Consider the following 21,235-nt stretch of genomic DNA (forward strand, 5'->3'; position numbering starts at 1 on the left):
TATCTTTAATCATAACTAAGGGAAACTATAACTATATATTCTTCAACTGCATCAGAGACTCCAGAAGGATATAATATTACCAAAGTAAACAGGTAAGAAACTTCCAAAACTTTAGAAGTGACAGAGACATCTTGCTGCCTGGACAGTCACCCAAAGTTCCTATATACCATTGGGGCATCCATCTTTGGCCTACAGGCCCATAGTTTCCAGCAGACATTTTCATGAAGCAGGAAATTTCAAAGGCAGTTCAGTCACTATCTGCTGTGTCCTGCAGAATGTCTCACAGACTCTTTCATGAATCAGGAACCCCAAAAGATCATCTCACCTTCAGGCAAGTTCAGCAGTCATCTCTCTGCAGGTTCTTTGTGTCCAGTTTATGCAACAGTCCAGGCAAGAGCAGTTTCTTGCTCAAATGGCTATCAAACTTCATAAGGATCCTCTTCGATGCCCATCTTCTTCTTGAAGTAGATTGGTGCTGCCAGGAGCAGAGTGTCTCATTGTCATGAAAAACCCTAAGTTATTAAAACATTTAAAATGTCATATTCTGCAGTCTTTGAAAGATATGAAGAATGCCTATCTAAAATATATCTATGTACATCTAGAAAATCTTAACTAACATGACTACAAACTTTACTATTATGATTATCTATTAACAACCTGTATATATTACATTTTTAAATGAACTAAACAATCACAATACCTTAATCAAGAGCAGAATACATATACATATAACAAAATTGACCTTAAATTAATATCAATAAACCAAGATTCATATCAATGCAAATTATTCATACCTATATAATCTCCCCCTTTAAATGTAAAAGAATATTTATAAACAATATTTGGGAATATGGGCACAAATATTTCTCTCCAAACTGCTTCCTGCTGTATGGGGGCTCTGTTAATCAGATATTTCAGATGAACCTGTGTCCTAGGTTCATCTCAGTCGTCAATTGAGTGAAGTAATTTTTTTGAGAGTGTTCACAGCAACCTTTCAGGAGGGTTTGGTCAATCATACCATATTGGGATAGAAGCAATCCACAGGGTTTCATCCTCTGTGAAAACAAAAGAAGAATCTCTTTTCCAAAGTATCATATCCTTAGATCCAAATTCTGAAGTCAAGGTATTTTCAAAATATCTATGAAGGATTAGTTCAGCAGCATTTATAGACAAATATTTTTTAGCAGCTGTTGCTCCTTCCTCAGCATTCAAACAATTCAAATAGAGCATAATAGCATACAGTATCAAAATTCTCTGTTTATTTTCCATCTTTGTATGGCTTCATTTTAACTCTATTTTGTTTATTTTTACTTTTTGAGACAGGTTTTCTGTATATCTTTGTCCTGGAATAACTCTGAAGACCAGGCTGTCCTTGAACTCTCAGAGATCCACCTGTCTCTGCCTCCCAGGCATTGGGATTAAAGGTGTGTACTACCACACCTTGAAGTCACAGAGGTCAATCTCCTTCTGCCTTCCAAGTGTTGGGATTAAAGGTGTGTCCTACCACACCCAACTACTCTCTTTCTTCCTTTTTTTTTTACTTTAAGAACTTTAATTTTTAGTCTGCATATATTTTCAACACACTGTAAATCATTTAGTGGTTTTCTTTGTTTTTGAATCTCTCTTTACTATATCTCTCTCTCTTTTTCTGAACACATGAGCCTTTAAATTATGGAGCAATATTGGTAGGATTAAAGCCATGGCTTTGGCAGCTAGATCCAGCCCATTCCTTAGCTTACCAGCCCATGGCGGAGGTACCGTTTATAGCCATGTTTACCGCCAAAACTCTATGGCGTTTTAAGGTCCCTGCCAGCAAGCAAACTGCAGCATTCTGCTCACAGACCACATTCAGTCAGACTACCTTCTTGAGTCTGAGTCAGAGTTTGCCCTGGCAGGACGACCCAGAAAACCAGCATTTTAAAACAGCACAACTTTTTTCCTGCTCCGGCTGAAAACAAAAAAACATTCAGTCAGCTTTTATCAACCCCATTTAAGTGTTTCGTGGCAGGACCTCTTAAGAGCTGCAGGGTTTTGCAGCTAAAGCTGAGTCAGGAAGCCTATCTTAGATGAGAGTGCTTGCTTTCCTCTAGCAAGTAGAGCAGACCCAAGAAATTGCTACTACCACGTTGGGCACCATTCTCTAATAAGAACTCCGGGCCTCTTCCCACAGCCTGGCTCCTGGCCGTCTGGCTAGCTTATACCCCAAAATAACAACACACAAACTGTATTCTTTTAAACACTGCTTGGCCCATTAGCTCTCGCCCTTACTGGCTAATTTTCATATCCCAATCAACCCATCTCTAATAATCTGTGTAGCACCAGTCTTACCGGGAAAGGTTCATCATGTCTGACTAGATGGCTGGCTGCATCGCGTCTGCCCTGGAGAGGGGAGCATGGCATATGAGCTCACTTCCTCTTCCTCCCAGCATTCTGTTCTGTTACTCCACCCACCTATGTTCTAACCTATTAGGGCCAAGCAGTTTCTTTATTAATTAACCAATGTCCTTCTTTCATCAAATATCCTTACACTGCCTTTACCACTGGGCATTTTCAATTAATGCATCTATTCTTCTACTAGGAAGTAAATCTAGGAAGTAGGTTTTCATACATTCAGAATCTTTGCATTTGTTCTTCCCAAAGACTACAAGTGGATCATGAAAGGCACAACATAGACAAATACTGAACCAACAAGTGCTTGGGAGTGAATGTACCCTGTCAGTGTTCATGAGGGGACGAACTGAGGTATAAATAAACTGACAGATGATATATATTTTGGATCAAGGGTAAGAAGAAAATCTGAGTTTGTGTACTAGTCATAATTTCAGTACACCTCACAGTTATCTGGAAGCAAGTATTCAAATCTTTTTTTATTTTACATTTTCATTCATTTTACATTCAAACCACAGTTTCCCCTCCCACCCCTTATCCCACTTCCCCTACTTCCCCCAACTCTTATTCACTCCTCAGAGAGGGTAAGGCCTACCAGGAGGAGTCAACTAAGCCTGGCATATCAAGTTGAGGCAGGATCAGACTGCTAGGGGCCCTACAGACAGACCAAGCCACACAACCGTCACTAACATTTAGAGGGCCTAGTTAAGTCTCATACAGGCTCCCTAGCTGTTTGAGTACATGAGCTCCTACTAGTTTGGCTCAACTCTGTGGGTTTCATCATCATGATCTTGACCCATCATTGTGTGACTAGACTGCAGAAGCTGAGACCAGTACTTGGCTGTGGATCTCTGTATCTGGGTCTACCAGTTGCTGGATGAACTTTCTATGATGTCAATTAGGATAGTCAACAATGGGATCACCAGAGAAGGCTGGTTCATGCACCTTTTCCACTATTGCTAGGAGTTTTTTTTGGGGGGGAGTATCCTTGTGACTTCCTCGGAAGTTCCTTAGCACCAAGTTTCTTCTTAACCCCATAATGGGTCCCTCTATCAAGATAACTCTTCCACTTTTCTTCCTCTCCATCTCTCCTCCAACTCGACCACCCTGTTCCCTCATGTTCTCATTCCCCATCCCCGCCCCTTCTTCCTTTCACTTCCAGTTTATCCAAGAGTTTTCCCCTTCTCAGGGTGATTCATGCCTGACCCTCTTAGGGTCCTTATTCTATATGATAGTGGATTGTAACCTTATTATCCTTTCTTTACTTCTAATATCTACTTATCATACCATGTTTGACTTTCTAGGTGGAATTACCTCACTCAGGATATTTTTTTCTAGTTTTATCCTTTGTCTGCAAATTTTATGATGTCATTGTTTTTTACAGCTGAGTAATAAGCCATTGTGTAAATTTACCACATTTTCTTTATCCATTGTTTAGGTGAAGGTCATCTAGGTTCTTCCCAGATTCTTCCTATTACAAATAATGCTGCTATGAACATAGTTGAGTAAGTGTCCCTGTGGTATGATTGAACATCCTTTGGCTATATGCCCAAGAGTGGTATTGCTGCATCTTGAGATAGATTCATTCCGATTTTTTTTTTTTTTTTTTTTTTTAGAAAACGCCATACTGATTTTCAAACTGGCTGTACAAGTTTGGACTCTGAGCAGCAGTGAAGTGGTGTCTCCTTTACTCCACATCTTCTCCAACATAAGCCGTATCAATGTTTTTGGTCTTAGACATTTTTACAGATGTAAGATGGAGTCTCAGAGATGCTTTGATTTACATTTCCCTGGTGACTGGGGGTTTTGAGCAATTCCTTAATTGTATCTTGGTCATTTGAGACTCTTCTGTTGAGAATTCTATGTTTAGATCTGTACCCCAGTTTTTAGTTGGATTATTTGGTATTTTTGGTGTCTGGTTTCATGAATATATATATCAGTCCTTGGGCATATGTGGGGTTGGTAAAAATATTTTCCCATTATGTAGGGTGCAGTTTTATCTCATTTACTATGTCCTTTGCCTTACAGAAAAGCATATCAGTTTTAGGAGGTCCCATTTATTAATGGCTGCTCTCAGTGTCTGTGCTACTGGTATTATAGTTAGGAAATGGTATCCTGTGTCAATACGTTCAAGGTTGCTTTCCCACTTCCTCTTCTATTGGGTTCAGTGTAACTAGATTTATGTTGAGGACTTTGATCCACCTTGACTTGAGTTCTGTGCATGGCAATAGATATGCATCTATTTACATTTTTCTACCTGTTGACCTCCAGTTATGCTAGGACTACTTGATGGTTTCTTTTCTCCTTTGTAAAATTTTGGTTTCTTTGTCAAAAATAAGGTGTCTATAGGTGTGTGAATTAATGTCACAATTTTCAATTTGATTCCATTGATACATATGTCTTTTTTATACCAATACTAAGCTGTTTTATTACTATAGGTCTATAGTAGAGTTTGATTTCAGAGATGCTTTTGGAAGTTCCTTTATTGTATATAATTGTTTCAGCTATCCTGTAGCATGATTAATAAACACCCAGAAGTAGAAATTGGGGTTAAACCTGAAGATTAGAAAAGAAAAACAGCCAACCACTGGCTCTTACCTCTGTCCAAAATGGTGATCCTGCCTCCAAGAATCTCAGAATAAGACTGTCTGTGAGAGCTGTCTCCTGCTGTCTCTTTTCCTCTCTAGTTCTGGGATTGAAGGTGTGTACCACTACTGCTCAGTTTCTACAGCAAACTATTGTGGTTACTGGGATTAAAGGTGTGTGTCATCACTGCCTGCTCTGTAAGGCTGATCAGTGTTGCTGTTCTACTCTCTGAACTTCAGGTAAGCTTTATTTATTAAAATACAAATGAGATATCACTACACTATTTTGGTTTTTTTGTTTTTCTATATGAAGTTGAGTATTGTACTTTTGAGGTCTGTGAAGAATTGTGTTGGGATTTTGGTGGTGATTGCATTTAATTGGTAGATTGCTTTGGGTAATATTGTAATTTTTACTATGTTGATTCTACTTGTCTATGAACATTAGAGATATCTTCAATTTCTTTCCTCAAAAACTTAAACTTGTTGTTATACAGCTCTTTCCTTTGATTAGAGTTACCACAAGTTATTTTATATTATTTGTGGCTATTGCAAAGGGTGATGTTTCTCTGATTTTTTTTATCATCCTATTTATCATTTGTATATAGGAGGTCTATTGATTTTTTTTGAGTTAATCTTGTATCCTGCCACCTTACTGAAGGTTTTTTATTTATCACCTGTAGAAGTCGCCTGTAGAAGTTTTTGGATTACTTATGTATTGTATCATCTGCCAACAGCGAAAGTTTGACTTCTTCCTTTCCAGTTTGTATACCCTTGATGTTACTTTGTTGTCTTCTTGCTGTAGCTAGAACTTCCAGTACTATATCGAATAGATATGGAAAAGGGGACAGCCTTGTCTTCTTTCTGATTTTAGTGTAATTGCTTTGAGTTTCTCCACATTTAGTATGATGTTGGTTGTTGGTTTTCTGTAGATTATTCTTATTGTATTTAGATGTGTTCTTTGTATCCCTGATTTCTCCAATACCTTTAACATGAAGGGCTGTTGCAATTTGTCAAATGCTTTTTCTTTCAGTTTATTTATATATTGATTACATTGACAGATTTTCTCACATTGAACTATCCCTGCATCTCTGGATCATATTGGATGATTTTCTGGTGTGTTCTTGGATTTCATTTATCAGTATTTTATTGTGTATTTTTGTATCAATATCACGGATATTGATCTGTAATTCTCTTTCTTTATTGCATCTTTGCGTGGTTTGGTCATCAGGGTAACTGTAATATCATAAAATGAGTTTGGCAATGTTCCTTCTGTTTCTATTGCGTGGAACAATTTGAGCTGTATTGATATTAGCTCTTCTTTTTAATTCTGGTAGGATTCAGCACTGAAACCATCTGTTCCTGGGCTTTGTTTTAATTGGAAAACTTTTAATGACTCCTTCTATTTCCTTAGGGGCATAAGTCTATTTAAATTGTATGTCTTGTCTTGATTTAATTTTGGTATGTGGTGCCTATCCAGAAAAGTTTCCATTTCTTTTAGATTTTCCAATTTTGTGGAGTACAGGTTTTAATGTATGACCTGATATTGTCTCTGAATTTCCTCATTGTCTGTTATGTTCTCCTTTTCATTTTTGATTTTGTTAATTTGGATATTCTCTCTGTTTTTTGGTTAGTTTGGATAAGGGTTTGTCTCTCTTGTTATTTTCTTGAACCCTCTCGGTTTCATTGATTCTTTGTATTGTTATCTTTTTAATTTTTTATTGATTTCAGCCTTCAGATTGATTGTTTTGTCATCTCTTCTTCCTTAGTGAGTTTGCATCCTTTTCTTCTAAAGCTTTCATGTGTGCTGTTAAGTCACTCATGTGATATTTCTCCAAACTAGGCACTTAGTGCTATGAGCTTTCCTCTTAGCACTGCTTTCATTGTGTCCCATAAGTTCTGTATTTTATACATTCATTTTCACTAAATTCTAGGAAGTATTTAATTTTTTCCATCTTATGTGATCCAGTGGAGATTCATTTGAGCACTATTCAGTTTCCATGAGTTTGTAGGCTTTCTGCAATTTGTGTTGTTGTTGTATTCTAATTTTAAGTCATGGAGATCTAGTATAATATAGGGGGTTATTCCAATTGTTTTTGTATCGATTGGGTTTTACTTTGAGACTGAGTATGTGGTCAGTTTTAGAGAAGGTTCTATGTGGTGCTGAGAATAAGGTATATTCTTTTGTATTTGGATCAAATGTTCTATAGTTGTCTATTCAGACCATTTGAGTAATAGCATATGTTAGTTTTCCTATTTCTCTGTTCAGTTTCTGTCTAGTAGATGTGTCCATTGCTGAGAGTGGGGAGTTGAAGTCTCCTACTTTTTGTGTGTGGGACTGATTATGATTTCAGCTTTAGTAATATTTCTTTTATAAATTCTGGTACCCTTATATATGAAGAATAAATGTTCAGAATTGAGACTTCATCTTGATGATTTTACCCTGTGATGAATTTAAACTGTTTTTTTATATCTCTTTTAATTTGGTGTCTATTTTGGTAGACATTAGGATAGCTACTCAAGCTTGTTTCTTAGGTCCACTTAATTAGAAAATTATTTTCTAATCCTATATTCTGAGAAAATGCCTGTCTTTGAGGATGAGTTATGTTCTTGCATGCAGCAGAAGGATGGATCCTGTTTTCATATTCATTCTGTTAGCCTGTGCCTTTTATAGGTGAATTAAATCCATTGACATTAAGGGATATTAGTGACCAGTGATTGTAAATTCCTGTTTTTTTTTCTGTTTTGTTGTTGTTGTTCTTTGTAATATGTGTGTTTTTCCATTTTATGTGTTTTGCTGGTGTGAGATAATCTATTACCCATGTTTTTGTGGATGCAGCTAAGTTTCTTGAGTTGGAATTTTTGTTCTAGTGATTTCTGTAGAGCTGGATTTGTGGATAAGTATTGTTTAAATCTGCATTTGTCATGGAATATCTTATTTTGTCTATCTATGGTGATTGATAGTTTTGCTGACTATAGTAGTCTGATTTGGGATCTATGGTCTGTTAGCGTCTGCAAAATGTCTGTCCACGACCTTCTGGCTTTCAGAATCTCCATAGAGAAATCAGGTGTTATTCTGATAGGTTCTGCCTTTATATCTTACTTGGTCTTTTTGCTATGCAGTCCCTTAATATTATTTTTTTATTCTGTATGTTTAGTGTTTGATTATTATGTGATGAGAAGACTTTTTGGGGGCCCATTCTATTTGGAATTCTGTAAGTTTCTTATATCTTCATAGGTATAACTCTTTAAGTATGGATAAATTTCTTCTATGATATTTTTAAATATATTTTCTGTGCCTTTGATCTAGTATTCTTCTTCAATCCCTACTATTTTACATTTGATCTCTTCAAGGTGTCCCAGACTTCTCGGATGTTTGTTTTAAGATTTTGTTGGAATTAATGTTTCTTTGACTGATGAATCTATTTCCTCTATCGTATCTTCAACACCTCAGATTTTCTCTTCCATCTTTTGCATTCTGTTGGTTATACTTGAATCTTTAGTCCCTGAATGTTTACTCGGATTTCCCATTTTCAGCATTCCCTCAGGTTGTGTGTTCTTTATAGCCTCTATGTCAATTTTTAAGTCTTCAACTGTTGCCTTCACCTGCTTGATTGTTTTTTCTTGAATTTCTTTAAGGGATTTATTAATATCTTCCAATTTTTTGTTTGTCTTTCTCTCCTTTCCTTTAAAAGAATTTTTTTTATTTCCTCTTTTAGGGCCTCTATCATCTTCATAAATTTATTTTTAATGTCTTTTTCTTCTTCCTCATCTGTTTTGGGATGTTCAGGTTTTGCTGTTGTAGAACCATTTGTTTCTGGTGGTGCCATATTGCTCTTTATGTTACTGAATATATTTTTACTGTGACATATGTTGAGGGGAGGGCCCTTGTTTGTCACGGCAGCCCAGGACTGAAATACTCACACAGAAGTAATTAATTAAACCACTGCTTGGCCTATTAGCTCTAGCTTCTTATTGGGTAACTCTTATATATGAATTTAACAATTTTATATTAATCTGTGTATCGCCACATGGTTGTGGTTTACCAGGTAAAGTTTTGTCTTGCTCTAGTGGGGCTACATGGCTTCTCTCTGATTTTGCCTCCTTTCTCGCAGAATTCTGTTTAGTTTCCCCCACCTAACTCTGTACTGTCTTGCCCTGCTCTGCGATAGGCTCAAAGAAGTTCTTTATTCATTAATGGTAATCATAGCATACAGAGGGAAATCCCACATCAGTCATCTGTTGTGCCCAGATTAAAACCCCCAGAGAGACCACCAGAGAGGCCCAGACTATATTAAGCAAGGTTTACTTAGCATAATATGAACTAGTTTGGAACTTGTTTCCAACCCCTGCTGCAGTGAGGTAGAGAGGAGTGGGGACTATCAGACTCTCACCCCTTATTCTCAAAGAGGTAAAAAGAAATTTCCTAGCAGAATGTTTTCAAAATAGAAACCCAGACTACCTTGTTCTCAGAGAGATAGTGGCCTTCCTACCTCCCATCTGAGAAATTACGGCTGACCACCTGGTACAGGCTGATAAAGATGGCCTGACTCAGGAACAGGATGGCCTTGCTCTAAGAACAAAGAACTAGCTTAAACAGCAGGATGGGACAGAGCAAAAGACCTTGTGCCCATGCCAAAGTAGCTTCAAAAGGCCTCTTTATTGTTACACCTTTAAAAGCTTACCCCAATTTTAGTAATTGTGCGAAGATTAGCATGGCCCCTGTGCAAGGATGACACGCAAATTCGTGAAGCGTTCCATATTTTTAAGTATTTGTCTTAAAAAAAAAAAGCTTACCCCACAGAGGAGCTCTAATTCCTCTCTACCTCACTGTATCAGGGGTTAGAGGTGAGTTCTGAACTAGTCCATGTTACACTAAATAAACCTTGCTTACTATAGTCTGGGACTCTCTGGTGGTCTCTCTCGGGGTTATAATTTGAGCACAACAATCTACCTATCTAGGTTTGGGGTAATTCTAATACAGGCATTTTTCTTCCTCCAATCAGGACAGGTGGTGCACATGCCTCTGGTGGTCAGTCTTCCTAAATTGTTTCAGACGGTGTCTGTGATTTAGGACTGTTCTTCCTCTAATCAGTGTCGGTGGTACCTCGGCCTCTGGAAACCTCTGGTGACTGGCTGCTGGGGCTGTGATGGGTGTGGGGGGTGGCATGGTATATGTCCCAGAATCTAGGGCCTAGAGTTGGGGCTTTTCAGCTGTGAGACCAGTTGCTTATATCTTCCACCAATCAGGACAGATGGATCCTGTGCCTTCAGGTGCCTCTGCTGACCAGTTGCTGGGGATCCAATGGGTGGGGGAGGGCCATTGGAGTGTGACCAGGGGTCTGTGGCCTAGATACTAGTGCTTTACAGTCAGGAAACTCCCTCCAATCTGTGCAGGGGGAGCCTATGTCAAGTAGTCACATCTTAAGATGATCTGTAATTAGTTACATCTTAGAGCATGAAAAGCAAGAGGATTGGTATTATTTTCCTATATTTATTCATTTAATGTGAGTGGGGAAATGTCTTAGTGATGTGGGGGTCTCCTCTGTGTGCTGTAATTACCATTAATGACTAAAGAAACCACCTTGGCCTGTTGATAGGGCAGAACTTAGGAAGGGAAGATGGAATTAAATTCTGGAAGGAAGAAGGGCAGAGTCAGGAGATGCCATGGAGCTGCAGCCACCAGAGACAGAAGTGCTGAAAATTTGCTGGTAGGCCACGACTTTGTGGTGATGCACAAATTAATAAAGATTGGTTAAATTAAGATATAAGAGTTAGCCAATAAGAAGTTAGAGCTAATGGGCCAAGCAGTGTTTTAATCAATATAGTTTCTGTGTGGTTATTTTGGTTCTGGGCAGCCATGATGAACAGGCAGCTCCTCCCTGAAATATCTTAGGACTTTTATTCCTGTTAAGGGACAGCATGAATGCAGTGACTCTTATGAAAAAGAATATTTAATTGAAGTGGCTCACTTACAGTTTCTGAGGATCAGTCCATTATCATCATGGCAGAGAGCATGGTAGAAAGCCGGCAGACATGGTACTGGAGAAGTAACAGATTTCTTACATATTGCAAGCAACAGGCAGTCATCTGACTCATTTAGCAGTATCCTTATCATAAGAAACCTCAAAGACCACCTCCACAGTGACATTCTTTCTCCAATAAAGCCACAACTCCTAATATTGCCACTCCCTACTAGATTATGGGGTACAACTACATTCAAACTCTCAAAGAGAAGTTCTTACTTTATGACCCTAACTGGCCTAAAACTTGCTATGAAGACCAAGCTGGCCTTAAACTTACAAGATTCAATTGCTGTAGAAGGAGCTGCGGGCCGCTTCCCGCTCAGCTCCCGCAAGTCTGGCTTTACACCCGAAATAAAAACACACAAATTGTATTCTTTTAAACACTGCTTGGCCCATTAGCTCTGGCCTCTTACTAGGTAACTCTCACATTTTGATTGACCCATTTCTAATAATGAGTGTAGCACAACGTGGTGGTGGCTTACTAAGAAGGATTTTAACCTGCGTCAATTTTAGAGAGGAGAGCTATAGCATTTGCCTCACTTCCCTTCTTCCCAGCATTATGTTTTGTCTACTCCACCCACCTATGTTCTGACCTATCAGGCCAAGCAGTTTATTTATTAATTAACCAATGACCTTCCTCCATCATTTCCCCTTTTTCTGTTTAAGCAAAAAAGAAAGCTTTCATTTTAACATAGTAAAATTACATATAGCAAAACAGTTATAAAGTAAGAATTACAGTTACAGTATTTATATCTATTTTATCTTTTATCATAACTAGGGAAAACTATAACTATAACTAACCATTCTTCAACTCCATTAAAGACTCCAGAAGGATATAATATTACCTAATTAAACAAGAAATAAGCAACTTCCAAAACTCTAGAAATGACAGAGACATCTTGCTGCCTGGACAGTCACACAAAGTTCTTCTGAAGCATTGGGGCATCTATCTTCAGCCTTCAAACCCACAGTATCCAGCAGATATTTCCATAAAGCAGGAAATTCCAAAGGCAGTTCAGTCACTATCTGCTGTATCCTGCAGAATGTCTCACAGACTCTTTCATAAATCAGGAACCCCAAAAGATCATCTCACCTTCAGGCAAGTTCAGCAGTCCTCTCTCTGAGGGTTCTCTGTGTCCAGTTTATGCAACAGTCCAGGCAAGAGCAGTTTCTTGCCCAAATGGCTACCAAACTTCATAAGGATCCTCTTCGATGCCCATCTTCCTCTTGAAGTAGATTGGTGCTGCCAGGAGCAGATGTGTCTCATTGTCATGAAAAACCCTAAGTTATTAAAACATTTAAAATGTCATATTCTGCAGTCTTTGAAAGATATGAAGAATGCCTATCTAACTGAAATATATCTCTATATATCTAGAAAATCTAACTAGCATTCCTGATGAGATGAAGCAGTGATTACTTTCCCTTCCTCCCTCCTCCAATAAAAAGCTAGATAGAAAAATTGAGGGTTGGGTATGTAGAAGTTAAGAACTTGACCCCTCTATTCTGACCAATAAAAACAAGATTAACTGTATATGAAGAACAAAAATACCTTGATAATCCATCCTTTGAGTTAGAGTGGGGACAACTGGGACAGGGAAGAGTTGGAGAGGAATGATTAGGAAGGGCTCAAGATCACTCAAAATCTAGTCCACTTAGTTCTTGTATTGGAAGGGCTCCTCGCCAGTTTTGTTGAGAAGGCAAGTACAGACAATGACTTCTGTCACAGCAAAGGGGTCACAATTGGCAGAAGGGCGATGGTCTTCAAAGTAGCTCTTCTCCTGGCGGACAGTCTGGGGAATATGAATGCTGGCACTGCGGTTGGCAACGCCAGCAGAAACGTCATTGATATTCGAGGATCATGGAATCCAGTCAGATGCAGGGCATTGTCTAGGCCCCTTTAGGGATTCTAGGCCCGAATGTGGTACCTGTGCCTCTTGTTTAGTTTCTCAATGGCCTCCTCAATGTACTTCAGACGGTTCTCCTCCCGCATGGCTTTGGTGCTAAAGTTGGTATGGCAGCCAGCACCATTCCAGTTCCCAGAAATGGGCTTGGGATCAAAGGTTGCTATCACCCCAAAGTCTTCACATACATGGTGCAAGATGAAACAGGCCACCCAGAGATGATCTCTCGTGAGGATTCCTTCACAGGGTCCTATTTGGAATTCCCACTGGGCAGGCATGACCTCAGCGTTTGTTCCTGTAATCTTGACTCCAGCATACAAGTAGGCCAGGTAGTGAGCCTCCACGATATCCCTGCCATAGGCTTTCTGCTCATACACCACAGTAGTATGAACCTTGGGGCCCAGGGAAGCCATTGGGAGGCCAACCGAAAGGGTGTCCATATTTTCCCATGAGAGTATATTCCTGTTCCATTCCAAACCAGGGGTGCTGGTTGCTTACCTTGTTCATTATCCATTTACATGTGTGTCTTAAATTTGTCTCTGAAGGCTTCCGGTTATACTTGAAAACTGCAGAACACCAACTTGTTGGGCTCTGTGTGGAAGGGGTCCTAAAACATTGCAGCAGGGCTGAGATACATATCACTGTTGGAGCCCTCAGACTGAAAGGTGCTATATCCATCAAAATGCCACTCAGATAGTTCTTCTACACACTTGGGCTCACAGTCCACGGTGCTGGTCTTGCAATGCAATCCTTCGCTGGTACCATCAACCCAGATATACATGGCCTGAACTTTTTCACCCTGGGGCAGGGACATATACATTTGCTTGATGCTTTTGTTAGGTGGGAACTTGCTGAGGTGGCGGTGGTGGAATGTGTTCTGAGCAGTTGCTGGCAGGATAATGGATGTGGGGGACAGGCCACGAGAGCAAAGCAAAGAGAGCGGAGACGAGATCCGTGTGGGAATCAGATGGTGTGCTCTACTCCTATTCTCGGCTCTCACCTAATAAACTATTGTTGATTACAGTAAAGAATATAATTGAAGTTGCATCCACAGGATCAAGTCAGTTTATAGTTTCCAGAGAGCTGATAAGAATCTGTGAAACCCATTTTTAATAGAAGGGAAAAAAATCTTACTACACAATGTCTTAAGAGCTTTAGTTTGTCTTTGTAAGAATGTGGATTGGTGAATTTTGTACACCAATTTGACTGGGTTAGAGTACTTATAGACCTCTGGACAAATCTTATTCTGGATATGTTGTTTGATGATATTATTGGATGAGATCAACATTTGAACTGATAGACTAAGTCAAACAGATGGTCCTCACACATGTGAGTGCGCATGAAGAGACTGCCCATACGCAAAACAATCACACAGAAACTATATCAATTAAAACACTGCTTGGCCAATAATTTAGGCTTCTTATTAAGTAACTCTTACATCTTAAATCAACCCATCTGCACTAATTTGTGTATCGCTGAATGGAACCTGTAAGGTTCCATTAAGTATCTGTCTCATTTGGTAGCTACACTGTATCTCCCTGATTCTGCCTTCTTTTCTCCTTTATCTCTGCTTTGAATTTTCACCTTGCTCTGTTCTACACTGCTATAGAACCAAAATAGCTTCTTTATTAAGCAATGGTAATAAAACATATTCACAGCATACAGAGAAGGTGGCCTTCATCATGTCAACTGAAGATCTGAATATAACAAAAGGCTGTACCCGCTACAGCTGTGAATCCTGCTTTCAGAAGTGGTTCAACCAAAAGCTTGGCCTTTTTCCTTGTCTGCACTAGACACTGATGCATTGAATCTTTCTGTCACATGCTGATGGCTTTTGAAATGACACAACACCTGGTTTCCTAGTGATGATCCTTAGACTTGATCATGACATTAAATATTAACTTACCCAGGTCTCTAACTCAAGACTTCTCAGCTTCTATAATTATATGAATCAATTCCATAGAACCTCTCTGAATTTAGAGAAGCTTGGTTAATTCTCTATAAAAGGTTTAATACCTGTATACCTTGAAACATGGTAAAATCCTATATAGATACTGTAAAATAAATAGGCATGTGTAGAAAAATATAAACATTTCAATTAGATTTAATTTCATCACTTACTACTTATCATTTGGCAAGAAGTTTGGATTTTGGGTCCATCAATTTTCTCATCTGTATAGTAAAACAATTATCACAATGAGCAAATGAAATGGAAAAAGCAAATAAATCCAATATTCAACTTATAGTGGTTAGAGACAGCACATCATATTTAACCAGGGATTACTTCATAAGCTTATCTTTATTAACTCTAGGGTTTCATTATTACTCCACCCTACATGTAAGGAAACTGAAGCACCAAGTACTTCACACAAGGTGGCAGACCTAGAAACTGGAAGTAACAGAATTTAAACGATAGAGCTCTGAATGTGGAACAGCACTCCTAATAATGTACAGGACTGCTTTCTGCTCAAAGCAAATGCTAGCTTCCTTTCCTCTCTTCTCTCTATTTCCTAGCTTCAAAATGCTGCAAAGAGGATAAGGACCCCTATCTATTTATCTTTTCCCTTTTACATTGCAGCAACAGGCCTAGCCCTTGTGTGTTATTTAAAGTATACCAATATGAAGATAAAGAGCCAGAGACAGTGACATCAAGAAAGAAATAGGAGCCCTATACAACTTCTTTTTCCTGATAGGTTTGCTTAATGTAGCATCTTGGCAATCATTTACATAGTGAAGGAAATTACTTCCTTTGGAAATTGGAATCTTCCCTGCAGCTACTGACCATATATTTGCTCAATAGGAATTCAGTATTTATTTTTCACTAGCTGAAGATCCACTGTACATAGTACTCAAATCTTCTATTTTCATACTGCCTTAGGCAACTTACCTTTTGGATCAAATCATAGCCTTGGTACAATTAGAACCAGTGCTTTTATTTTACCATTTTGATTTTCAGAGGACATGTTTTTACTTCATGCATAATGATAATTTTTTACTTTAAATGTTTTGTTTCAGTTTAACAGTAGCCTGATGTGGGAGTGTCATATATCAATTGATTTCATTGGCTAAGCAATAAAGGAACTGCCTCGGCCCATTTCATTGGTTAGAAGATAGGTGGGAGGAGTAGACAGAACAGAATGCCAGGAGGAAGAGGAAGTGAGGTCAGACTCCACAGCTCTGCTCTCCGGAGCAGACGCCTCAGGAGAGACGCCATGCCCCAGCTCCGACCCAGGATGGACTTAGGCTAGAATCTTCCCGGTAAGACCGGTGCTCACAGATTATTAGAGATGGGTTGATCGGGATGTGAGAATTAGCCTAGAAGAGGCTAGATAGGAATGGGCCAGAGCAGTGTTTAAATGAATACAGTGTCTGTGTAATTATTTCGGGTAAAACTAGCCGGGCAGGGCAGGCGGCTGGGGTGTTTGGGGACGCAGCCCCACCGCCGCCCCCTATTACAACAGTAGCCCAAGGTAAATTGTTTGTGAGCTGCAGCATGTTAACATAATGGGAAAATGGCTCACTTTAAAAGACTATGTATGTCTTTTCTCCAAGACTTCACTGATGATTTCAGTCTCTGAAGAGATTAGGTAGAAACTGATATATTTGTGCTTGCACTGGAGAGGTAAATGAAAAAGAAATCATTCGTTTTAATGTTTATTGTTGAGCTATTTCTTTATTGCCTTGGAGGTTCAGATCTTATTTTATTGAAATTACATAAGTTCACCTGAGAGACAAAGTGAACAATGATGAAAATTTTATTTTTTCTCATATGATCATATTTTGGAATATATGATAGGCGAATCCTCCAGTAGATATACTTAAAGGTCATTATTACTACAATTAAGAGTTATTAGGTTTATAATAGTTTGTTCTGATTCTATGCTAAAAATAAACATGGATTCATTAGGTCATATATTCAATTAACTTTACTACAAATAAAATCAGTAAATTTGCTTCAAAAAAACCCCACCAAATACACAGATACTGACTTTTCTCAGTTAGGAATTGCTAGTAATCTCCTTTCCCAGAGAAATAAAAGACCTTCCATGTTGTTTATTTTGTATCATTTGTATACATTTCCTTGCGTCTAGAAATCCTTTCCATTGTGGAAATTCATTGGTCTGAAGAACTATCTAACAACCTGGTGTGGTAAAATATGGAATGAAAGAGAAAGCTAATATAGATACTTCAGAGTATCACAAGCTATATTGTCCCCATGTGTCTGTACAATCAGGAGTCTTTGGTGTAGCGATATCCCCAGTAGTTGCCCACAATAGATACATTAAAGTCTTCAGAAGATTAAAGTCAACAGAGATAGCTGACTGGCTATTAATAAATGCTTTTTATCTACAAAACAGTTAGACATAACAAAAGAAATGCATAATATGATAGTAGTAAGGCAATATCTCAAAGTATTAATTCATATTGCCCAAATTGCTAAAACTATTCAATACTTTATAGATTATTATTCCTTCTTTTGTTAACTCTCTGCTCAGACCCATAAGCCCTTTTTAAATATGTCACTTGTTTTATTGGTTCTTTGCATATTCTAGATACTAATTTCCTATCAAACATGTAACTGGCAAAACAATATAGGCTGTTGATGTCACCCTTGGCTACCTCTCAGAACTTTACGGTTGATAGAAACAGTACACACTTCAAACTTGGAAGAATCAAACTGAAACTGACCTGCAAGCCTCCTAGATGGAGACTAGCTCTCAAAGTATTCAAAGGTATTATGCTAGCTCTCATAATATTCAAAGGTACTATGCAAGCTTCCAAAGAAGAAAAGCAATTAAAAGTGTTATCCATCTTTAACACTGATGAGTCACAATGACCAGCACAGCAAGATATCCCCAAGGTAGCAATAGTGGCACCTACATCTTTTGAGTAATCAACAACTATCCAATTGAACTTAAGGCCTGATCAATAGAAGGGTATGCTTGGTGCTATTTATGCTTAGATAGATCATGGAGCCTCGATGAGAAACTACAACTGCCCTTTTCTAAGACAGCATAACTAATAACTGCATTCTAAAGACTCTTTCCACAGCCAAATGTTGCTCTTACCGCCATCAAAGATGCACCTTCTTTTTTTTTCCTAGTAAAGACATTTGCAAAAACCTACAACTGGTAAAAATGCAGAGAACAATTGAACATGGGATGCCAAAGCCCATGTAATATATCTACAACACAGTCCCTACACATAAGAGTCAGGAAACATCATAGAAGAAGGAGCAGAATGATGGCAAAAGCCAGAAGAGGACATCTGCTAAGGATAATGTCTTCTGTTCCTAACTGGTGCCTTTACCCATGGAACCTCTACAGACACTTAAATAATACCCATGCAGTGACAACACCAGTGGACATGTCAATATAAGTCAGGGAATCTTACAGGTCTCTAATGGAGGAAGGTCATTTAAAAAGAAACTGCTTGGCCCTCATTGGTTAGAAGATAGGTGGGAGGAGTAAACAGAACAGAACGCTGGGAGGAAAAGGAAGTGAGCTCAGACTCCACAGCTCTCCTCTTGGGAGCAGATGCCTCAGAAGAGACGCCATGCTCTGCTCTCTGAGGCAGACGCAATGAAGCTCCGACCCAGGACGGACATAGGCTAGAATCTTCCCCGAAAGCGCACCTAGGGGCGCTACACAGATGATTAGAAATGGGTTAAATTAATATGTGAGAATTAGCTTAGAAGAGGCTAGATAGAAATGGGCCAAGCAGTGTTTAAATGAATAAAGTTTGTGTGTTGTTATTTTGGGGCATGAGCTAGCAGGCGGCTGGGGTGCTGGGGACACAGCCCCGCCACCCATATTACTACAGGTCTCCACCCCATATGAAGAGCTACAGGAAGTTAATGGCTGTTAAGAGAAGGGGAATCAGTCTTCTCCAGGGCTATCCAACACCAAGTGGTCAGCCTTAAACACATACACAGCTAGAACAACACTAAACAGATTTACTAAGTTAAATTATATATACATACATAATTAAAGAAGAAAAAGTCATGAATTTGAGAAGTGGTGAGGAAATAAGGAAACAAGGGAAGAAGTAGGAGTGACTGGAAAGAATGTCAACACAGTACTCATGTATGAGATTCTAAAAAGGTAAATAAAAAAGTTTTTTTTTACTGTAAACATAATACCACTTAAAATGTAATGAAAAAGTTAGATGCATATAAATTTATTATAAATCAAAATGAAAAAGTAAAAGGGATGTTACTGCAATTTTAAAAAATAAAGTTGCAATGTTTTCAAAATGAAGGAAAATATGATTTAGTAGAAAGATTAATAAATTAAAAATCAGTTAATTCTGAATTCAAACCAGTATTTTTCATGTGTTTTCTCTATAATTTTTAGGTAAATTACTGAATGTATCTGAGACTCTATAGCCCTGTATTTTAATTGTGGGTTATAATACCTATTTCATAGTGCTAAGTGCATATTAGATGAGTAAAGTATAAGAGAAATCCCTGTATTATTAATATTAGATACATACACTCTTCTTTCTCCTTCCTTTATTTAGAATATAGAGTCTTAGGCAGTTTTATAATTCTTCCTACACAATACTGTAAATCACATCTGAAGAATAACAATAATAAATTATGATGACTCATCTTGATGCTAATATTGGTATTAGTGTAACTGCTTGTATAGACTTTAAAATTATTGGCATTTTTAATTAAAAAGCTTTTTTGAATTGTAGTAGGATACTTATTCATGTCCAGTAATTTACAGAGATCCCTTCTAACTGCAGATGTTGCAGCTTCATTTGCATAGTGGAGCAGTAGGTTGCACCATATAACTCATGATCAATATATAGTAAAGTGTTTCCTACACATTACTATAAATTAAATGTGCTTAGGTTCCATATTGCTAAGGAAACAAATGCTAAGATAGATAAATTTTTCTTTTATGGAAAATATATATTTTTTCATATAATATGTTCTCTTTCTATTTTACCTCATTCTACAGTCAGATCCTCTCTATCTCCTTTCTCATATTTATCTATCCACTTTCTGTCTCTCTCTTGAAAACAAATAGATTTCTAAGAGAAAATAATAAACTAAAATATGGACCAGAGCCAGTGACTGCTGAGAGATCTTCAAGGGAGTAGACCTAAGCCAGGACCACTGTCAGTCTGGGCCTGTGTTTAGGACCTCCCAGGAACTAGGACTGAGACAGGACCTCTGCCAGTTTGGGCATTAATCTGGGACCTCCAAAGGAGTAGGCAGAAACCAGAGATCTCTGCAGAGCCAGGCATGAGTCTGGGACCTCAGAGGGAGTAGGCCTGAGCCAGAACCTCTATGGGTCCAGGCATTGGTCTGGAACATCAAAGGGAATAGGCAGAAACCTAGAATTTCTGCTGGTCTAAGCATGAGTCTGGGACCTCTGAGGGAGTAAACCTGAGCCAGGTCCTCTGCAGTTCTGGGCGTACCTGAGTCTGGAAACTCCAAGGTAGTAGACTAGATCCAGAAACATTTGCAAAACCAACTCCAAGCCAGGGACTTCTGTAGTAAAGGATCCAGACTAGGATTTACAAAAACAGGTCAAAGCCAGTAACCTAGGCCAAAGTAGACCTCAGAGAGCAAACTCCAAGGAAGCAGAGCAAAGCACAGGATTGCTGAGCTACCTCCAGGAACACAGAGTAACCAATAGGATAGCTAGAACTGTGTCACTGACTGTACCATGAGGAATACCCATCTAAGCTTTGGATTCATTGGCACCTAGAAGATTATTCAACATAATCTCAGACAGCCCCAACCACATCTATTAGAACAAAAGATGAGTAGAAAAGTGTAGATCCATATTTCTGTATGGTGTGGTAGCCAGGCTCTGAAGCCATAGGCCCTGCCTGAGGTAGTTGTATAGCCCTGCAGACTGGCTGTTACTACCCTAACAAAAGCCAAGTGTGCTGCTCCTATCTCTTTTGTTAAAAATGTAGATCGCCTGGGGAGAGGGGTTTGCTGAAGCTGATGACTAAGTTGCAAGTGTTTCCCTAGCCCCATATTCCCTGGAAAGAGAATATTAATGAGGTATCCACCTTGGGTTACCTGAGGAATAAAAGATGTTTTGTATAACAAATGTAGTGGAGATCTACAGGATGGGGAGAAGCCTGAGATGCCCTTCCATGATGATGGTATAAGCTGTGTCTGGTTATGTTTCATGCCTCTGTACCAGTCCAGTTAGGGAAAATAGTTTTCTATGTTGGGGCTTTCAGTCCCTGACAGAAAAGGTAAGAACACATGCAATACCACAAAGAGCAACACAACACCAGTAAAACCTAAATACTCTACAAGAGTAAGACCTGAACAACCAAATATAGATGAAGCAGAAGAAAA

General features: G+C 38.6%; 1 non-coding gene and 1 pseudogene across 1 annotated transcript; one reads left to right on the plus strand and one right to left on the minus strand.

Moving 5' to 3' along the window:
• The first annotated feature begins 9,633 nt into the window (after window positions 1–9,633).
• LOC142847396 (U6 spliceosomal RNA) lies at window positions 9,634–9,737 on the plus strand. Its single transcript, XR_012910161.1, has one exon. It is a non-coding gene; the product is annotated as a U6 spliceosomal RNA (small nuclear RNA).
• A 2,837-nt stretch (window positions 9,738–12,574) lies between these two features.
• LOC142846876 (glutamine synthetase-like) lies at window positions 12,575–17,972 on the minus strand (annotated as a pseudogene).
• Between the last annotated feature and the right edge of the window lie 3,263 nt (window positions 17,973–21,235).

The sequence above is a fragment of the Microtus pennsylvanicus genome, chromosome 3, assembly GCF_037038515.1.
Source record: "Microtus pennsylvanicus isolate mMicPen1 chromosome 3, mMicPen1.hap1, whole genome shotgun sequence".
NCBI classification, from domain to species: Eukaryota; Metazoa; Chordata; class Mammalia; order Rodentia; family Cricetidae; genus Microtus; species Microtus pennsylvanicus.